General features: G+C 42.1%; 2 protein-coding genes across 3 annotated transcripts in view; one reads left to right on the top strand and one right to left on the bottom strand.

Moving 5' to 3' along the window:
- MCF2L2 (MCF.2 cell line derived transforming sequence-like 2) overlaps positions 1-20,464 on the top strand; it is a 211,001-nt gene that overhangs the window by 54,154 nt on the left and 136,383 nt on the right. The gene's annotated exons all lie outside the window — the stretch shown is intronic.
- The window catches only part of B3GNT5 (UDP-GlcNAc:betaGal beta-1,3-N-acetylglucosaminyltransferase 5), a 40,283-nt gene that overhangs the window by 16,225 nt on the left and 3,594 nt on the right, over positions 1-20,464 (bottom strand). The window contains exon 2 of one of the 2 annotated variants that reach the window (XM_042457087.1): positions 9,785-9,928. The exons of the other annotated variant lie outside the window; for it this stretch is intronic. The gene's annotated coding sequence lies outside the window, so the exon portion shown is untranslated. The remainder of the gene's footprint in view (positions 1-9,784; positions 9,929-20,464) is intronic. 2 annotated transcript variants of the gene reach the window in all.

Genomic DNA, 20,464 nt, shown 5'->3' with positions numbered 1-20,464 from the left:
CTGCCATGGATCAGTGCTATGGAATTCTGGGAATCGTAGTTTATTGTGACACCAGCGCTCTCTGACAGAGAATTCTGTAGCACCGAGCTATGGCAGTTAAAGTCATGTCAACTTGGATTATTTCTGCAGTGCGTATGCAGCCTACCTTAAATGTGATAACTCAAGAGCAATCTTCTCCTATTTAGAGGCCTCCACATGATTAAAAAAATTTGGAGAGCCATTTATTTGCAGCAGGCTTTGCTTGGGAATACAGGACTTAAGACATTTATTTTTTCCACTCATACTTGTTTTGTAAACAATCTTTGCTTTTGAGCTATTTTCAAATCAACAAAGAAATGGAAGAAGAGTGTTTTCATAACCAACAAAGAAATGTAAGAATTATTAAAATTTATTTTCTAGACAGCCAGCTGTTACCATGTGAAAAACGAATCCATCACTAAATGGATTAGAGAAAGCCAGTGTAGCTTAATGGTTTGGGCTTTGGTCTAGGACTATGGAGACCAGGTTTTAAATCCCTGCTCAGCCATAGAAATCCACTGTGTGATTCTGGGCAAGTCACACTCTGTCCACTTCAGAGGAAGGCAAAGACAACCCCCCTATTGATCAAATCCTGCCAAGAAAACCCTGTGATAGTTTCAGGGTCGCCAGAAACTACTTGAAGGCATACAAGAACAAACTATTCAAAATATATTTCTTGATGCAAAGAAGAAAAAGGGAGCACATAAATTACATAATGTCACAACAGTTTTTTTAAAAAAAGTATGCATTTATTAAAGATGGGCTTTTATTTTCTAAGATCATACATGCTAATATACCATGAGCATTTTAAACCTATTCCATATCCAGCTTGGGCCCTTCATTCTAAAATGTTCATAGTTATCCTACAAAGTCAGCATACAGACCTTTTCAAAATCTCTCTAATTAATCAAGGAACTTCAAAGGGTGGTGAGACTGAAACTACAAATATAAACAAGCTTGCTAACAAAAGCTTGCCTATAACCTGTAGGGTTCCTCTGGTTCCTATTGTTTTTGCTGAAAAGAATAAAATGGCTATTCCTTTGGAAACCTTCCTTCTGTTTACCTGACTACTTATCAGAGAAAGCAGCAGGTCAAAAATCAGGATTCCACCAGGGACTGTTCACTTCAGCCTCCAGTGAATGTCATGTGATTCAAATAAGATGGCAACTGAAGTTGGTCAGTTCAGAGATGGGGGCGGGAGTCAACAGATCATCAAATTATTTGGCTAAACTCTTGACACATACCCACTCATGTCTCCTTTTGCTCCCATAATTACTGGACTTAGAATCATAGAGTTGGAAGAGACCACAAGGGCCATCCAATCCAACCCCCATGCTGCAGGAACTCCGAATCAAAGCATCCCCAAACGATGACCATCCAGCCTCTGCTTAAAAACCTCCAAAGAGATTCTACCAAACTCGTACTGTCAGGAATTTCTTCCTAATGTTTGGGTGGAATCTTTTTCTGTAGCTTGCATCCATTGTTCCATGTTCTAATCTCTGGAGTAGCAGAAAACAAGCTTGCTCCATCCTCAATAGGATACTCCTTCAAATACTTAAAACAAGACTATCATATCACCCCTTAACCTTCTTTTCATCAGGCTAAACATACCCAGCTCCCCAAGTCTCTCCTCAAAAGACATGGTTTCCAGATCCTTCACCATTTTGGCTACCCTCCTTTGGACATGCTCCAGCTTCTCAACATCCTTTTTAAATTGTGTTGCTCAGAACTGAACCCAGTATTCCAGGTGGGGCCTGACCAAGGCAGAATATTACTTCCCTCCATCCAGACACTGTAACTTCTGTTGATGCAGCCTAGAATCGCACTGGCCTTTTTAGCTGCTCATCACACTGTTGACTCATGTTCAACTTGTGGTCTACTGGCACTCCTAGATCCCTTTTACATGTATCTTGTTAAGTCAGGTGTCCCCCATCCTATATCTGTCCACTTCATTTTTTCTGCCTAAGTGCAGTGCCTTACATTTTCATTTTGCTAGTTTTGGCTCAGCTTTCTAATCTATTAAAGTCATTTTGAATTTTGATCCTCTCCTCCTTGAGGATAGCAATTAAGAGCTTTTACTATTTTAATATCAAATGCATTATTTATAACAAAACTGTATCATTTTGTATATGTATGAAAGTTGCAGAATAATTCTATGCAGACCTCACCACCTCCAGATAGATGCAGTCAGTCCACTTCCTTTGTGTCTTACCTAAAACACAGTTGCTACAGAGATTCCCCCCTGTTGGCTGTGGCATCCAAAAGAAGTCTTTATCCCAACTCCATCTGTCTTTCCTATCATCCACCAACTCAGAACAATAAATGGTTGGTTGGTTGGTTTTCAATCTGTAATAGTGTGTCTATCTCACAGCCTTGCAAGGAAGAAGCAGAGTTTCAAGAAATAAGTAGAGTTGACCAAAAGGGAGGAACCAGATTAGATTAGATTAGAAGTCTAATTAAGGAAATCACAAAGGTTGATAAAAAATAAGGTGTAAATAAAGTATGTAATAACTACGGAAGCACTCTCTTTATAGAAATAGAATAGTATATAAAGGCAAATCATGATATAAAATATAAGAAAATTGTGACTACAGAAATATAGATATACGCTGCTTAGTAAAGCTTCAAACTATAATTAAGGAAAGATATAGGAAAGGGGTGGGGGTGTTTAAGCCAAGAAAAAAATGACAATGTAAATAATTGATTACAAAAGTATTGGATGTAATGTTGTAATAGTGTGTGTGTGTGTGTGTGTGTGTGTATATATGGGAGGAACCAAAGGAAAACATTTAGCAGAAACAGAAATTGGTTCTCATAGTAATTCCAAAGTAGAAGAAAAGTCAAAAGAAGGCATGTAATTAAGACTCTGTATTCACCACTCATGAAGCTAGCAATATAGAAATTAAGTGCAGAAGTGTGTCTGGGATTCTCATTCTCTATACACAGAAATATTTATTTTCTCATGCTTTAGATTGTCTCTTCCTGTCCACAAACTCAAACACATCCAGTATCATAGGACAAGCTTGGGCCTAGGTTATATTCCCCCCCCCCCCCCCACACACACATACACCTATATTTACTACAACAACCAAGACAGAGCAGATTTGAGCAATTTTATCTCCAATGTACTGTGTGAATTCTTTACAGTGGGCTGTCTTTACAGTGGGCTGTTGAGTTTACATACTGCTCATGGAGAGCAGAGCATAAAAGGCTTCTGACCACTGGAAACAGCTCTGCTGAATGACACAATGCAGATGCAATGGTGACTGTGAAGAAAGACTGCTTTACTGCTACCACCAACACAGCGTAAACTTTCCAATAAACTTGATTGTGTGTTCAGTCACGTTGGTTCTGAGTCCACCACCATTTTTGCTATAGTCTCTGTGCCATCTCTTCTCATCATCGTCTGCTACCTAGTGAAGAGTGCTTGCTTGGTTCTACTCTGTGGGAGGGGACACTTAGGAACAATTGTGTCCACCACCCTGGTCATTTCTCTCCTCCAGAGATCAGCCAAGGCTTGAACAGGATCACTTGCCAAGACAACAGGAAATTCCCAAAGAGCATTAGGAATCCATCTGGATCCATAACTCTCCTGGGGTGGATCATCTTGAATTGCCCCCACACACCTGCACGGGCTTTGCATTCCAGTGAGCCTAAATTTCACCAGGTAGTGATCTGTCCATTACAATGGAACTGTGGAAAGTTCCTCTACACCCAGATCACTAATATTCTGCCCTGCACAGAAAACTAGGTCCAGAGTGTTTCCTGCAGCATGGATAGCACCAGATACTGCTTGTGACAGACCTATGGTTGACATGATGTCCTGTGCTATTCCTGACTCCCAACATCACTGCCATGACCAATTTAGCAGCCAGTGCAGGAAGGGAGACGGCTGAGCAGTGGCGTGGTCAGTACACCAACAGATTCCCTATTCTGTCCTGACCATCCAGCTTTAAATAAACATACTCAAACCTAGTAGACTGAGGGAGGGGACATCAGGTGAGCGAGATGGAATCCCAACAGACACTGCAACTTGGCCTCTCTGTGTCACCTGTGGCTCCATGGCGAATCCAGTTGGGCAAAGCTGGGAGATGTTAACCTCCTGCCAGCTTCTCCCAACCAGTCTCTGTAATATATGCCATGCTCATCCAATATCAAGTCCTGGATCAGTGGTGTTTTTCTATTTACCAGCCTGGCATTACAGAAGGAGAGAGGTAGCTGGGCAGCCATTGCAAGTGGTGACTGTTTAATTTTTTTAAAAAACTCTAGGAAGAGTGTGCTTGTAGTCACATCTTCAGTGAGTCACATCTGTGAGTCATTGGGGCGGAGCTAGCAGACTAGCTCTTTATTACTCCTCCCAGAGCCGCGCGCCGTTTCTATTTTTATTTCATTTTTTTTTTCATCCAAGGAAATCTACAGCAGAGGCAGAATTGATTGAGCTCACTGCCACAAATTGTTGAAACATCAAGGGCTTAACATTGGTGTTTTCTGGAGGATTTTTTTTTTTTTCCAGGAGGAAGCCCGCAGTCCTATTCCAGTAATTTCCTAAGACTTTTCAGTATGGACATTGACGAAACCACGGCAGTCACCTGCAACACTTGTGGGATGTTTGTCTTCTTGCCTACAGAAGTGGAGAACTTCACATGCCCCAAGTGCAAGTTGGTAGCCCTCTTGGAGGAGAAAGTGCAGCAGTTGGAGTCCAGAGTAGCTACACTTCAGCATATTAGGGAGCAGGAGGATTTCCGGGACACAACAGAACTAACAATCCTGGATGAATACCACGCAGAGGAGGATGCTGGAGCCGAGGAGGTCACTTCACATACACAGGAGGCAGACAGCTGGAGGAATGTCACACAGAGAAGTAGGCCAAGAAGGGATTGTTCGGGGAGCTTGCAGCTAGAGAATCGATTCGAAGCTCTTTCTCTTATCAAGGAGGATGAAGAAGAGCAGCATGGACAGACTTCAGGGACAGACCAGGCAAGCCTGAGAGTCCCACCCAAGGGAACTGCCGCTGCTAAACCTCATAGGAGGCGTGTGGTCGTAGTGGGGGACTCCTTGCTGAGGGGTACAGAAGCAGTGATTTTTAGGCCTGACAAGATGTCTCGAGAGGTGTGTTATCTCCCAGGGGCAAAGATCCGTGATGTGACAGAGAGGCTGACAAGATTGGTCAAGCCTACTGACCAATACCCCTTCCTTTTGGTCCACGTGGGAACCAATGATACTGCAAGACACAGCCTGCAGAACATCAAAAGGGATTACGAGGCGCTTGGTAGGAAGCTGAAAGGAATGTACAGGTTGTCATCTCGTCTCTTCTGCCAGTTGAAGGGCACGGTCCAGGAAGGGAGAGGAAAATAGCTGATGTGAACAACTGGCTTCGCAGATGATGCCGCCGAGAACGATTTGGCTTCTTTGATCATGGGCTGCGGTTCCATGAGGAGGGACTTCTTGCAACGGACGGGTTGCAACTCATGCCAGTTGGAAGAAATGTTTTTGCCAATAGTCTCAAGAACTTCATCAGGAGGGCTTTAAACTAGGTTCCGTGGGGAATGGAGACAATATTAAGGAAGGCGAAAGAGCTGGAGAAAATAGTCAAACAGACATAGAGGAAACAAGAAAAAAGTGCAAGGACCCAACAGTGAGAGGCAAAAAAACTTGCACAAGCAGCAGGTAAATGGGACCCGTGGTCTGCGATGCCTCTACACTAATGCACAGAGCATGGGAAATAAGCAAGATGAACTTGAACTCCTATTACAACAAAGCAAATATGATATAATAGGCATCACTGAAACCTGGTGAGATGAGTCTCATGATTGGAATGTGGAAATAGAGGGGTATAACTTTTTTAAGAGAAGTAGGCCAAACAGGAAAGGAGGAGGAATAGCACTATATGTCAGAGATATTTACACCAGTGAAGAGATCCAGGACATCAATCATGGAAGCCAGGTGGAGAGCATCTGGATAAAAATTAAAGGGCAGGGAAACAACAGGGATGTTACGGTGGGAGTCTACTACAGACCCCCCAAGTCAGACTGAGGAATTGGATGATATCTTTCTAGAACAGATGACCACACAGTCAGAAAAGAGAGATGTAGTAGTGATGGGCGACTTCTACTACCCTGATATTTGCTGGAAGTCAAACTCAGCAAAATCCTCAAGGTCTAGCAAATTCCTCACTTGCCTGAAAGACGACAGTATTTCATGGTCCAAAAGGTGGAAGAGGCAACAAGGGGGTCAGCTATTTTGGATCTGATCCTAACCAACAAGGATGACTTGGTTAATGGGATGCAAGTGGTGGGATCATTAGGTGGAAGTGACCATGTTCTCCTGGAGTTTGTTATACAATGGAAAGGAGAAGCCAGGCATAGTCAAACAGGCATTCTTGACTTTAGGAGAGCAGATTTCAGTAAACTTAGAGAAGTATTGAGGGTGATCCCGTGGTCAGAAATACTGGGGCTTTCTAAACAGCCCTTTGGGACGTCCGGAGGACGTCCCATTTTAAAAAAGGGGCGTCTCTTTTAGACGCCCCATGGCCTAGTACGGACTCCGTCCGTACAAGATGGCGGCGCCCCTTCTACATGGGCGCCGCCATCTTTATGTATCGGACGCACAGCGTCCAGACGCGTCGCGCCGCTGCTGACGTAGCGAGCGCGCCCCTGGCGCCTCGCTACGTCGCAAACGCGACGCAAAAAGAAGCTCCATTTTGGAGCTTCTTTTTTCGGTCCGCGCGGGAGTCGGGCCGTCTGAAGGCTCCGGCTCCCCCGCGGACCTACTGGCGGCGGCGCCAGACCGCTGCAAAGCGGCGGTCTGTACCCCGCCACTAAAAGGGAAGGGAGTTCAGGACGGATGGGACTTTCTCAAAAGAAAGATACTGAAGGCACAATTTCAAACAGTTCCAGTGAGAAAGGAAAATGGGAGGTGTCTCAAGAAACCAGGATGGATGACTAAGGAACTTTCAACTGAGCTAAGTTTGAAATGGAATATGTAAAAGAAATGGAAAAAGGGGGAAATCACAAAAAAGGAATTCAAAGAAATAGCAGGCATGTGTAGGGGTAAAGTCAGAAAAGCTAAAGCACAGAATGAACTCAGGCTTGCTAGAGAGGTTAAGAACAACAAAAAGGGCTTTTTTGGATATGTCCACAGCAAAGGAAGGAGGAGAAAACAGTAGGGCCACTGCGTGGAGAAGATGGCAAAATGCTAACAGAAGACAGAGAAAAGGCAGAATTACTCAACACCTTCTTTGCCTCAGTCTTCTCAGAAAAGACAAAGGGTGCTCAACCTGAGGGTAATGGCGCAAAGGACAGAATAGGGGAATTTCAGCACAAAATAAGTGAAGAGATAGTACAGGAATACCTGTTTAACCTAAATGTATTTAAGTCTCCAGGACCAGATGAACTACATCCAAGGGTATTAAAAGAACTGGCAAATGTAATATCGGATACATTGGCAATAATCTTTGAAAACAGAACAGAAGTGCCAGCAGACTGGAGGAGGGCAAACGTTGTCCCCATTTTCAAAAAGGGGAAGAAAGAGGATCCCAACAATTATCGTCCCGTTAGTCTGACATCAATACCAGGAAAGGTTCTGGAGCAGATCATTAAACAGAGAGTCTGTGAACATCTAGAAAGCAATGCCATAATCACAAAAAGTAAACACGGGTTTCAGAGAAAGAAGTCATGCCCAACAAATCTTATCTCATTCTTTGATAAAATTACCAGCTTGGTAGATGAGGGGAATGCTGTGGATATAGTATATCTTGATTTCAGTAAGGCCTTTGACAAGGTTTCCCATGACATCCTTGCAAACAAGCTTGTAAAATGTGGGCTAGACAAAGTAATTGTTAAATGGATCTGTAATTGGGTGACCAGCCGAACCCAAAAAGTGCTGAACAATGGCTCTTTTTCAGCCTGGAGAGAAGTGACCATTGGGTTCCCACAGGGCTCTGTCCTGGGCCCAGTGTTATTCAACATCTTTATCAATGACCTGGATGACAGAACTGGGAGCATACTTATCACATTTGCAGATGACACCAAATTAGGAGGAATAGCTAATACTCCAGAGGACAGGATCAACATCCAAAATGACCTGAATAGACTAGAAACCTGGGCCAAAGCTAACAAAATGAAATTCAACACAGAGAAATGTAAGGTACTGCACTTAGGGCAGAAAAATGAAATGCACAGATATAGGATGGGAGACACATTGCTGAATGAAAGTACATGTGAAAGGGATCTAGGAGTCCAAGTAGACCATAAGTTGAACATGAGTCAACAGTGCAATGCAGCAGCTAAAAAGGCCAATGAAATTTTAGGCTGCATCAATAAAAGTATAGTGTCTAGATCAAGAGAAGTAATAGTGCCACTGTATTCTGCTCTGGTCAGGCCCCACCTGGAATATTGTGTCCAGTTCTGGGCACCACAATTCAAAAAGGACATTGAGGCCTGTTACAGACTGCCAAAATAAAGCTGCTTCGGGTCTCTTTGGAGGTATGCTGTTTAAATGATGCATGCATCCTAAGAATCTGGAAGCTGCACCAAAGCTGCACTCCAAAGTGCTTAGGAATGGAGTGTGGCTTTGGCACGACCTCCGGACTCTTAGGACCCATGCATCATTTAAATAGCATACCTCCAAAGAGACCCGAAGCAGCTTTATTTTGGCAGTCTGTAACAGGCCTGAGAAACTGGAGCGTGTCCAAAGGAGGGCGACTAAAATGGTGAAAGGTCTGGAAACATTGCCCTATGAGGAACGACTCAGGGAGCTGGGGATGTTTAGCCTGGAGAAGAGAAGGTTAAGAGGTGATATGATAGCCCTGTTTAAATATTTGAAAGGATGTCATATTGAGGAGGGAGCAAGCTTGTTTTCTGCTGCTCCAGAGAACAGGACCCGGAACAATGGATGCAAGCTGCAGGAAAAGAGATTCCACCTGAACATTAGGAGGAACTTCCTGACAGTTAGGGCTGTTCGACAGTGGAACACACTTCCTCAGAGTGTAGTGGAGTCTCCCTCCTTGGAGGTCTTCAAACAGAGGCTGGATGGCCATCTGTCAGGGATGCTTTGATCTGGATTTCCTGCATGGCAGGGGGTTGGACTGGATGGCCCTAGTGGTCTCTTCCAACTCTATGATTCTGATATGGTACATTTATATTTTTTTACTTTTACATCACTTTTCAGTAGCCCAAATAGTTTAAGTACATCAGTGGAGAGGGGGTGTTACATTATATAGGAACTACGTAAAGCCAAGTCAAACTTTGAGCCATGATTTGACAGTCTACCTTTGATAAATCACTCAGAGGAACTAATAACTTTTTAAGGAATGGGTTAGAGCATGAATGGCCTAGTTAGTTTTTTATAGGTACAGACCTATTAAAAATCAGTCTGGAGAACATCTGCATTGATGAGAGGACTTACATAGTCAAGAGTGTATAGCTCTATTTCTATATCCCAGAGCATAATCCCAAACAAACAAAACTGTATGATTATGGCATACAGTGAAATCTTCCCATAATCTTCAGTCCCATTTATTTGCAAGTATGAATGCAGCTGCAGTTTATAATCTTGAGAAGAAATATGTTTAAGCCAGGTTTAAAGCTGGATGCTACACATACTTGCTTTTAAAACTTAAAACCCAATAAAGCAGTTAATTTTTAAAGTGTTAAAACAATATTGTTTTTTCTGCAACAGACTAATGCAGTGGCATCTCTGTAAATTAAATCACTGTACAAAGTAGCATGCTAGATGTTTGTCTCCCAAGAATACAAAAGGGCAGTACCTGTGTGACCCAGCAAGCCTGTCTCAACAGAATACCAAGTCAAGAGTTTACAAAATGCTAGCAGTCAGACTCGGGAAGTTGCAGCTCAAAAAACTGACTTTTCCAAGCTCTGGTCAGGTGTGTAAAAAGTCTCCATATCAGGACCTAGAAAGAAAATATTAAACTGCTAGATTTAGAGTTTAAGCATTTGAATCATACACACTTTATATTTTCTGTCATATAGCTTCATTCTAACCCCTTAATCACAGGAGCAATTATTTTCTGAAGGAACATAGCCAAGAATCAGCTGTTTTGATGGCCTTGCTCATCCCTAAAGCATTCTGTCACAATCTAAAAGGCAAAAGATGTTAGCAAGAATGCAAGTTAGGTTGAGGAGAATGTCAGTTGCACACATCCTGTGTAGGCTACAGAAACTAATGAAGACTAAAATACACCAGCCTAACATTCTAACAGTAACTGGTTTATCTCTGAAAAGCTTTCAGAGACTGAGGTTTGTTCATCTTTTCTTTTAGCACAAATGGAGTGCTGATTGATAGATAAAGGAGCAAAAACAGCTTTGCAGATCAGACTAAAGAGATTCATCTAGTCCAGGAAAAGTAGCCTAGAAAAGTTACCTATTCTCACACATCCCCAAGCCAACACAACCAGTGGCCATGCTGATAGAGGAGGAAAAGGCTGGGAGTTTCAATACTTTTCAAGTTTTCCAAGCTCCATCCAGCATTCTGCTTCTTACAGCTGTCAGTCAGATTCATATCTATCATTTTGTCTTTGTGTCTTTCTCCTCCTAATTTACCCACAAGAGGTAGAATAATAACTGAATTGGTTGAAAGAAAAGTCAGAAATGATAAATGTCCTTAGCATACACTTAATGGTAAGAGAAACTTAAAAGTTACTATGCAATACTAAAAATGTACTCGGAAATAAGTCCTGCTGAGATCAGAGGAATATTCAGATAAACATGTGTAATACTACAGCCGCGGAGAGGTAAAGATACTATTCCAGCAGTGTGTTTCATTAACTGGGAAACCTAATAATGAAAAATAAGTATTCCCCCCTTTTATGTGCATGATTTACCGTATATAAACTATTCTTTTAGCCAAAAGCAAATAAAGTCAAGAAGTCATAAATCAAAAAATATGAAAATGCTGTAGCAAAGACTTTAGTCACTGTTTCTTGTTAAGATGCTGTCAGTGGTTACTGTCAAACACATGTTAAATTTCCAGATGTTTATTTTTTAAATTGCAGCATTCAGAATACAGTTACGGAGGCATTTTGAATATTATATCTCCATCTGCTCACTGTTCAAAGCATGTATTATACATGCCTTTTTCCAGGTTATGCCATGGCTACAAAATTACCTTCTTATCAGAAGTACACTATTTAGTACTTCTCAAATTATGATGCATCATGTTGCTCACAATGGCCCTATCCACAACCACATTTTCAATATGGTAACTTGTGAAAAGAACTAACTTTAAACAGCAAGTCCCAAGGTGGAAGGAGGGGCCAGCAAAGCAATGACACACTAAATAAGTAGTGGCCAAGTTGTACTTGTGTCTTTAGTTTTCCATAAAACCGTTTAGTTTATCATTTTTTCTCAATTTATTTTATTTTCATCCGATTTCTAATCTGAGTGAGTCATGGCCTAATCTACTTCGTCTTCCAGGGAAAGCCATGGGGAAAAGATAGTATGCTACATTGATGAGTAGAAGATTTTAAAAAGTGGATGGGGCTGTACAGAAAAGCCATAAACACACTATTTATTTATTTATTTATTTATTGTATATGTTTGTCCTAATATGGGACTCGAGGCAGCTCAAAATATACAGTGGACCCTTGTTATATGCTGGGGTTTAGTTCCAAGATCCCTCGAGTATAACAAAATCCGTGTATGCTCAATTCCCATTAAATATAATGACATAGCAAAATGGTATCCCTTATAAAAAATGGGAAAATCAAGGTTTGATATTTGAACTTTATACTTTTTTGGAACATTTTCAAACCGTGGATGCTTGAATCCGTGTATAAAAAATCAGTGTACAGTATACGAAGGGCCGACTGTATATGTAATGGCATCCATTTCTTCCAGGAGACAACATATACTTTGCCATTGCTCCTCTAATTTTCCTTCCTCATTTGCACCTTCCACCAACACAATTTTATGCACCTAAGATAAGCTACTAGTTCTCTCCAGCAAAATCTCAATATTCCATAGGATGGTGCCATGGCAGCATTAAACTACTACTACTCTACTATGCAGAGTAGATATATTCCTTTGATCTAGAATCCTCTGATAGCACCAGGTCACTGCTATACAGTCTAACTTCCAATACTTCATAGATAACAAATACACATTTTAATGTATTTATAAAAGGTATTTTCTGGCCTCCAGGGACCTTAAAGTGATCTATAGGTTGCTGTTTTTTAAATCAGTATATTCAAACTACAAATTAAAAATAAAAAAGGAAATAGCTTAAAAACCTAAATCGGACCAGTGGTACTTCCACTAGATAAACAAAACATAAAATCAATTCCATACTGCTTTACTTTTTTAAAAAAAAAATCACCTTAAAAGTAAAAAAGGTCCTAGTAACATTTCAAGTTTTCCTACTTGTCAGACTGAGAGCACATCTCCTCACACATAGAGGTACTCTTGCCAAAAAGTTCATCTACAGCATGTTTACACACACACACACACACACACACAAGCGCTACTCATGTATAAGTCTAGAAATTTAAGTCAAAAAATTGACCCAAAAAACCTTAGTCAACTTATCCATGTGTCAATGTAAGTATTGTACCTTAACAGAAAAACAGGAACTACAGTGGTACCCCGGGATACGAAAGCACCGCCTTACGAAATTTCCGGGTTACGAAAAAAATCAATAGGAAAAAACTGTTCCGGGTTACGAAGGTTATTTCGGGTTACGAAAAATTTTTTGGTGCTTTTCGGCGCTATTTCGCACGAAATCGCGGCTTTTCCCCATTAGCGCCTATGGCTTTTTCGGCTTACGAAGGATTTCGGGTTACGAACGCGGCGGCGGAACGAATTATTTTCGTAACCCGGGGTACCACTGTATCCCCTGGTGAAAGGCAAGAGTGTAATCTGTCCTAGAACCACTGACCTCCCTCTACTCTCTTCATAGAATCATAAAATCATAGAATCGTACAGTTGGAAGAGACCACAAGGGCCATCCAGTCCAACCCCCTGCCATACAGGAACTCTCAAAGTAGCCCCAACAGATGGCCATCAAGCCTCTGTTTAAAGACCTCCAGGGAAGGAGACTCCACTACAATCTCAGAGGGAGTGTGTTCCACTGTCAAACAGCCCTTACTGTCAGGAAGTTCCTCCTAATGTTGAGGTGGAATCTCTTTTCCTGCAGCTTGCATCCATTGCTCTGGGTCCTGTTCTCTGGAGCAGCAGAAAACAAGCTTGCTCCCTCCTCAATATGACAAGCCTTCAAATATTTAAACAGGGCTATCATATCACCTCTTAACCTTCTTTTCTCCAGGCTAAACATCCCAGATCCCCAAGACATTCCTCATAGGACATGGCTTCCAGACCCTTCACAATTTTAGTTGCCCTCCTTTGGACATGCTCCAGTTTCTCATTGTCCTTTTCGAATTTTATCCATCCAGCTTTTTTAGAGTGAGCACTGACAGTTGTGCCTTCTGGTATTTTGTAAATTCTTTAGCATTATTTTCCTTTGTTTCATCTTTTAGATCCTTTGTGAGATGCCCTTAGGTTTTACCCTCAACCTATCCACGGGTCATATCAATATCCATAATTTTGGCCCCAAAAAACTACCCTCGACTTATACATGAGGTCAATTTATAGTCAAGTATATATGGTGTGTGTGTGTAATAGCCAGCATGGCATAGTGGTTTGAGAGTTGGAATACTTTAGGGTGGGATACGGAGTGGAGATGGCCATAATAATAATAATGGTTGCCTTAGTCAATGATTTCCGTCTGGGCATCGACAGGGGAAGTGTGACTCTGCTGGGGCTCTTGGACATCGCAGTGGTTTTCGATACCATTGACCACGGTATCCTTCTGGAATGCCTAAGTGAGTTAGGTATTGGGGGCATTGCACTCCAGTGGCTCCATTCTTACCTCTCGGGTAGATTCCAGATAGTGAGCCTGGGGGACAGTTGCTCTTCCAAGAGAGAGCTGACATCTGGCGTCTCTCAGGGCACCATTCTGTCCCCCATGCTGTTTAACATTTACATGAAACCGCTGGGAGAGATCATCCAGAGGCATGGAGCGCGGTGTTACCAGTATGCTGATGACACCCAAATATGCTTCTCTATGCCTTTGACTGATGCAGTGACTAAGGATGGCATCTCCCCTCTGGAGTCGGTAATGGGCTGGATGAGGGAAAACAAACTCAGACTGAATCCAGAGAAAACAGAGGTACTTGTGATAGGTTCCCCAAATCCAGGGATGGAGATTTGTCAACCAGTCCTGGATGGGGTCACACTTTCCCTGAAGGACAAAGTTCGCAGTTTGGGAGTACTTCTGGATCCGTCTCTACAGTTGTCATCTCAAGTAGATGCGATGGCCAGAAGTGCTTGGTACCAACTTTGGTTGACACACCAACTGTGTCCCTACCTGGACCGAAAGGAAGCTGTAGTTCACACTCTGGTAATCTCTTGCCTTAATTTCTGTAATGTGCTCTACATGGGTTTACTCTTGTACCAAGTTTGGAAGCTTCAATTAGTACAAAACGCAGCAGCCAGGTGGTCATCAGTTCTTCAAGGTTTGACCACATAACACCAATTTTAAAAAGATCTTCACTGGCTCCCAGTTTGCTTCTGGGCACAATAGAAGTTGTTGGTTATCACTTTTAAACCCTACATGGCTTGGGCCTGAGTTACTTACAGGAACGCATCTCCCTATATAATCCACCCTGCACTCTGAGAACAACCGGGAAGAATCTACTATAACTAAAAACAACTAAACTAGTTTGAACTTCCCAAAGAACTTTTACTATAGCCACTCCAAAATTGTGGAACAGTCTCCCGGAAGAGATCTGTTTTACTACCTCCTTGGAGACCTTCAAGAAGGCAGTTAAGATGGATCTCTTCTGGTGAGCATACCCACTTGATCTTATGTAAGATATAGATCTACCTCCTTGATTATGATGAGAACATCTTTGCTTCACTGTCGCTTGTAAATTTTGATTTTAACTGTAATTTTTATGGATGTTACTGATTGTTTGTATTGCATTTTAAGATAGGTTGTAATCCCACCTCGATCCACCTGGGAGAGGCGGGAAAATACAAATAAAATTTATTATTATTATTATTACAACTCTGGAGATCAGGGTTTGATTCCCAGCTCGGCCATGAAACTGGGTGACATGCTCTCAGCCTCAGGGGAAGGCAACAGCAAAACTTCTCTGAACAAATCTTGCCAAGAAAATCCCATGACAGGGTTGCTATAAATTGGAAATGACTTGAAGGTACACAACACACACACACACACACAAACATACATACACACCAGTATATGCCCCCTTTATGCCACCTAGTGTGTATGCCCCAACCGAGGAAACAAAAACTCCTAATATACCAAGATATGGCACTCCAGATGTTACACAACAACTCATACCATTAATCCCCATCATCTTTGCTGGCTAGGTCTGATGGAGTTGTATTCCAACAGCATCTGGACAACCTGACATCCCCCAGCCCTACCCTAGGGCACACTGTTATTGAGCACATCTTTACTATCCCTGCGACAATTTAGGTACAAGTTGGAAGCTACATGTTTACAGGCAATAAAATAAAATAAAGGATAATAAAAATAAAGGAATAGTTTTTTGTGGGTTTTTCAGGCTATGAAGCCATATTCTAGAAGAGTTTATTCCTAGAAGAGGAATAAACTCTTCTAGAACACCACCTCATAGCCCCCCCCCAAAAAAAAACCCAAAACCTGAAGCCTTCGACTTCAAAAACACAGGAAGGTTGTCAAAGTGGTTCATGTAGTTTCCAGCAAGAACTCTTTCATAGATAAGATTATTTCAGGCAAATTCAGGAAATAAGTACTTTTGTGCTTTTTTTCCTAACCAGCTTGCTTGGCTAACTGTGACCCAAACCAGAGGAGAGTGTTTCAGTTTGACCCACTTTATTATTTATTTATTTATTTATTTATTTAAAGGATATATATCTCACTTTTCTCCCACAATGGGATTCTATGCCAAGTACTAGGCTGAGAAGATGGATGTTGTTCTTTCCATATGCATTCTGCAGCCCCATGCCTACAAAAAAGATGCTTGTCAGGAAGAAAGCCTTCCAGGGCTATATAGGAAGGAACCAGAAGCAGAGGCTTCCTTGTGACATTAAAAAAAAACACCTTATTAGACACTCATGCAGAACCTTACACAACTTGCCCTAGTTTAAGTCAGTTCAAGTGTTATTATTATTTTTAATGAGCATGTGATGGTCATAAAAAAATTAGTCACTGGTAGCACTCAGGGCATGCCAAACTTCATGTTCATAGAATCATAGAATTGGAAGAGACCACAAGGGCCATCCAGTCCAACCCCCTGCCCCCACTGTTGCGTACAGGGAGTTCATTTTTGGGTACTAGTAAATTAATGTAAGGTATGCTGGTGCCTATTTTGAGTGCAAGTGCACAGACTTGGATTTTGAACTGATGACTGCTTTAGTGCCCCTAGTGTTGACTGGTTTAGTCCTTTGCTTGCTTGCTCTGTGTCCTCTCGTTGTTTGCTGTTGTTGTTATTGTTATAGGCCTTCATTATTATTAACCTTTATTTATGAAGCATTGTAAATTTACACAGCGCTGTACATACAATCTTTTTAGTTAGATGATTCCCTGCCCTCGGGCTTACAATCTAAAAAGACATGACACAGAAGGAGAAAGGAGTGGTAGAGGGAAAAGGTAAGAGGTCCAGCAGTTCCTCTCTACCTCCAAGGCCTGGACCAAGGCTTCAAGTCAACTCTGGTCCAAACCACACTGCAGAAATAATCCAGTTTGAGACCACTTCATCTGCCCTGGCTCAATGCTAGAGAATTCTGGGAACAGTAGTTTTGTGAGACATTTAGCCGCCTCTGTCAAAGAGCACTGGTGCCACAACAAACTACTGTTCCCAGGCTTCCCTAGCACTGAGCCAGGGCAGTTAAAGCAGTCTCACATTGGATTATGTCTGCAGTGTGTTTTGGACCTCTGATTTAGGTGACCCTTTCTTGGCAAGATTATTAAGAGGTTTACCACTGACCTCTTAAGCTGAGAAAGTGTTATTTTGTGGATTTCCATGGCTGAGCAGGGATTCAAACCTTGGCCTCCTGGAGTTCTGGTCCAACGCTCAGACTACTATATCTTATTTAGTGTCTGATACTAGATCAAAGTTTGTTGAAAAACAACAGGATTCATCTTGCGCATCATATGAACCTCAGTGATCTGAGCCAGCTGCTTGCCTTGGGCTCACATTTCTAAATACTCTGGAACAAAAACCACACACAGTCAGATACTTTCTGAAGAAAGACGTATCTCTCTGCCCTACCCCAGAAAGACCCTTTCATGAGAGCTTCTGTACTCAGACACCTTCCTAAATTCTCCAGACCTTAAAAGGACTATGATAGAATCAAATACACAGTAACACTGCTTAGCAAATAGCTGCTATGGACAACTTGTAATATCTGCCAATAGACACAATATAGTGAATTGATGGCATACAATAACATTGTAAACATAGCTTAAGAAGAAAAAACACTGTCTTTCTTTATTATCTGGAACTGCTCTGGAAAAACAGGTTTGCTTCTGCCTTCGCAACATGTTGTACCTGCCAATGTAACAGTGGGTTCCCAACATTTTTAGGAAAAAATGCCTCGTTTTCCATACCGCGTCTAAGAACAATCAGCTATATGTTAAGTGTTCTTTTTAAAAGGGCTTTCATTCCTCCAGCTGGTTACTGGAACAGTTGCCAAATTCAGGAGGGAAGGGGGATTGCTGTTATGCCCCAAGATTATATAGACTGTGCTGTGACACAGCGAGACATAAGCTTTTGCAAGTCTTTTGCAGTTAAAGAGAACTTGGGGGAAGGGAGGAAGGAGCTTTTTGTGCTACAGGGCATTGTGGTCAAAGCAGGAGCACAGCCTGAATGAGCTATTTCTACAGGCCTGACTGTGAGAGCTTATGCAGAATGCAGCTTTGGGTCAAGAGATTGTAGATAATTAGCAATGGGTTCTGGAGGATAATAATCTAAAAACATTCTAGAGATACACAATCTCTAACAGGAAAAACTCAAAGCTTTCTTCCATGCCATACTTATCAGATGCGCAAGAGCCAGAGTTTGCTACCAACTGATTTTGTGGTTCATTTGCAATACCATGCCAGCTCAGGAGCCTTACATTCTTACAGAACAAAAACTGCCACCAAAAGACAGCACTATTATAATACAACTGAGTGAATGCACAGCTATTCAGTGGGTTCACAACATCTGTCTTATAATTGCAGGGTCTCACCAGTCAAATATATTGTAGAAGAGGACCAAAGCTACATTTCATGCACTTCCTGCCCCAGAATCCCATTCCAGCTGCACAGACTAGAAGGGAAGATAGTGCTATCCCATTTACTAGGTATATGAGAAATGTGAGGTCTTTTCACATTATGCAGTTATAGCACTGGGATGTCACTGTAAGTTTCATGGCTGAATGCATGGTATCAAATCTTGGGGCTTGTACTGTCTGCCCTCCATATCCATGGATTTTTTATCCATGGATTCAAGCATACATGGTTTGAATTTTATATATATATATATATATATATATATATATATATATTTCAAAAAAGCAAACCTTGATTTTGCCATTTTATATAAAGGACACCATCTTACTGTGTTATTGTATTTCGCGGGACTTGAGCATCCACAGATTTCAGTATTCATATAAGGGGCACCTTTTACTATGCTATTATATTTAATGGGACTTGAGCATCCACAGATTTTGGTATCTATGGGGGGTCCTAAAACCAAAAGCCAGCGGATACCAAGGGGCCACTGTAATATGGCCCCAGGCCTTTCCACTGGTAACTCTCTTGAAGAAGGAGTTTACAGTAAAAAGTACACTCTGGCTAATTCATTTTTGAATGATAAGTGTAGAAAAAATACAACCCCGCTCCCCTTCTGACTCACACACGCACAAAGTGAAGTACCACTGACATAAACAAAGTAACGTGATTCCGGGAAAGACAAGCTCTTTTCTCCTCTCTTGCTCCAAGAGAAAGATAACTGTTGCCCAATGGCAAAGATGACAATCAAGAAACAATGACGAACTGGGTGTCACCTTGGGAACAGGATGTACAAGATTTTGTTCAGGACTGTTTGCCCACTGCATGGCCAATTGTATCTGTACTGCAATCCAGCAAAGTCATTTTTGAAGTATTTTCTCCTGTGTGAAGACATGCAAAGGGTTGATCTGTTTATTTAATTTGTATGCCGCCTTTAGAAGAGTTCCTGTATCTTGGGCCAGACATTGAACAGAATGGGACTGCAGCTATATATCCTAAAACGTAAAGCTATACAACTGAGCAAGGAAGTTAGAATCGTCCAAGCCACTGCTTTCCTTACTACCATGTTCGGATGTGAGAGCTGGAGAGCGAGGAAAGCAGATAAGAGGAAAATCAACTCATCTGAGATGTGATGCTGGAGAAGAGTGCTGAGGATACCCTAGATGGCCAAGAAGGCAAATAAATGGTTCCCTGAACAAGCCTGAACTCTCTCTGGAAGCCAAGAGGATCAAGTTGAGGCTGTCATACTTTGGTCACATCATGAGAAGGAATGACTCATTGGAAAAGACAATGATGCCAGGAAAGGTGGGCAGATGTAGGAAGAGAGGAAGACTGCATGCTCTATTAAGGAGTTTGTGGGCATGAATTATCAGGCCCTCAGCAGATCAGCGGAGAGCAGGGAGTCTTGGAGATGCCTCATTCCCAGGGCCGCCATGAGGAGGGATCCACCCGCGGGGGGTTGACAGCAGCAATGCCGCTTTTCTCTCAAAATGGGACTCAAGGTGGCTCCCAGACAGAGTCAGAGAATCAAGGGCCATCCAGTCCAACCCCATTCTGCCATGCAGGAACTCAGAATCAAAGCATCCCCAACCAATGGTCATCCAGCCTCTGTTTAAAACCCTGCAAAGGAGGAGACTCCAGCCCTCTCCAAGGGAGTGTGTTCCACAGTCAAACAGCTCTGACTGTCACAAAGGTCTTCCTAATGTTTAGGTGGAATCCCTTTTCCTGTAGCTTTCATCCATTGCCCCACTGTGTCCTATTCTCTGGAGCAGCAGAAAAGAAGCTTGCTCCATCCTCCATGCTTTCAAACACTTAAACAGGGCTATCATAGCACCTCTCTTCTCCAGGCTAAACATACCCAGCTCTCAGGAATGCATTTGGAGGAAGTAGGCTGAAGTCTAGGAAAGCTCATGCTGCCAATGTCTTTCTCTCAGTGAATCTCAAAGGTGCTACAAGATCTCTCTTTGTACTGATTCTCCAGACTAACACGGCTACTATATCTTTGAATTATACCCAGCTCCCTAAGTCTCTCCTCACAAGGCATAGTTTCCAGACCCTTCATCATTTTAGTTGTCCAGTTTCTCTGCCTCCTTTTGGAATTGTGGGGCCCAGAACTGGACACAATATTCCAGGCGAGGCCTGACCA

The sequence above is a fragment of the Sceloporus undulatus genome, chromosome 3 (genome assembly GCF_019175285.1).
Source record: "Sceloporus undulatus isolate JIND9_A2432 ecotype Alabama chromosome 3, SceUnd_v1.1, whole genome shotgun sequence".
Taxonomy (NCBI): Eukaryota; Metazoa; Chordata; class Lepidosauria; order Squamata; family Phrynosomatidae; genus Sceloporus; species Sceloporus undulatus.
Note: the sequence above shows the minus strand (reverse complement) of the source record. Positions and strands in the feature narration are given on the sequence as shown.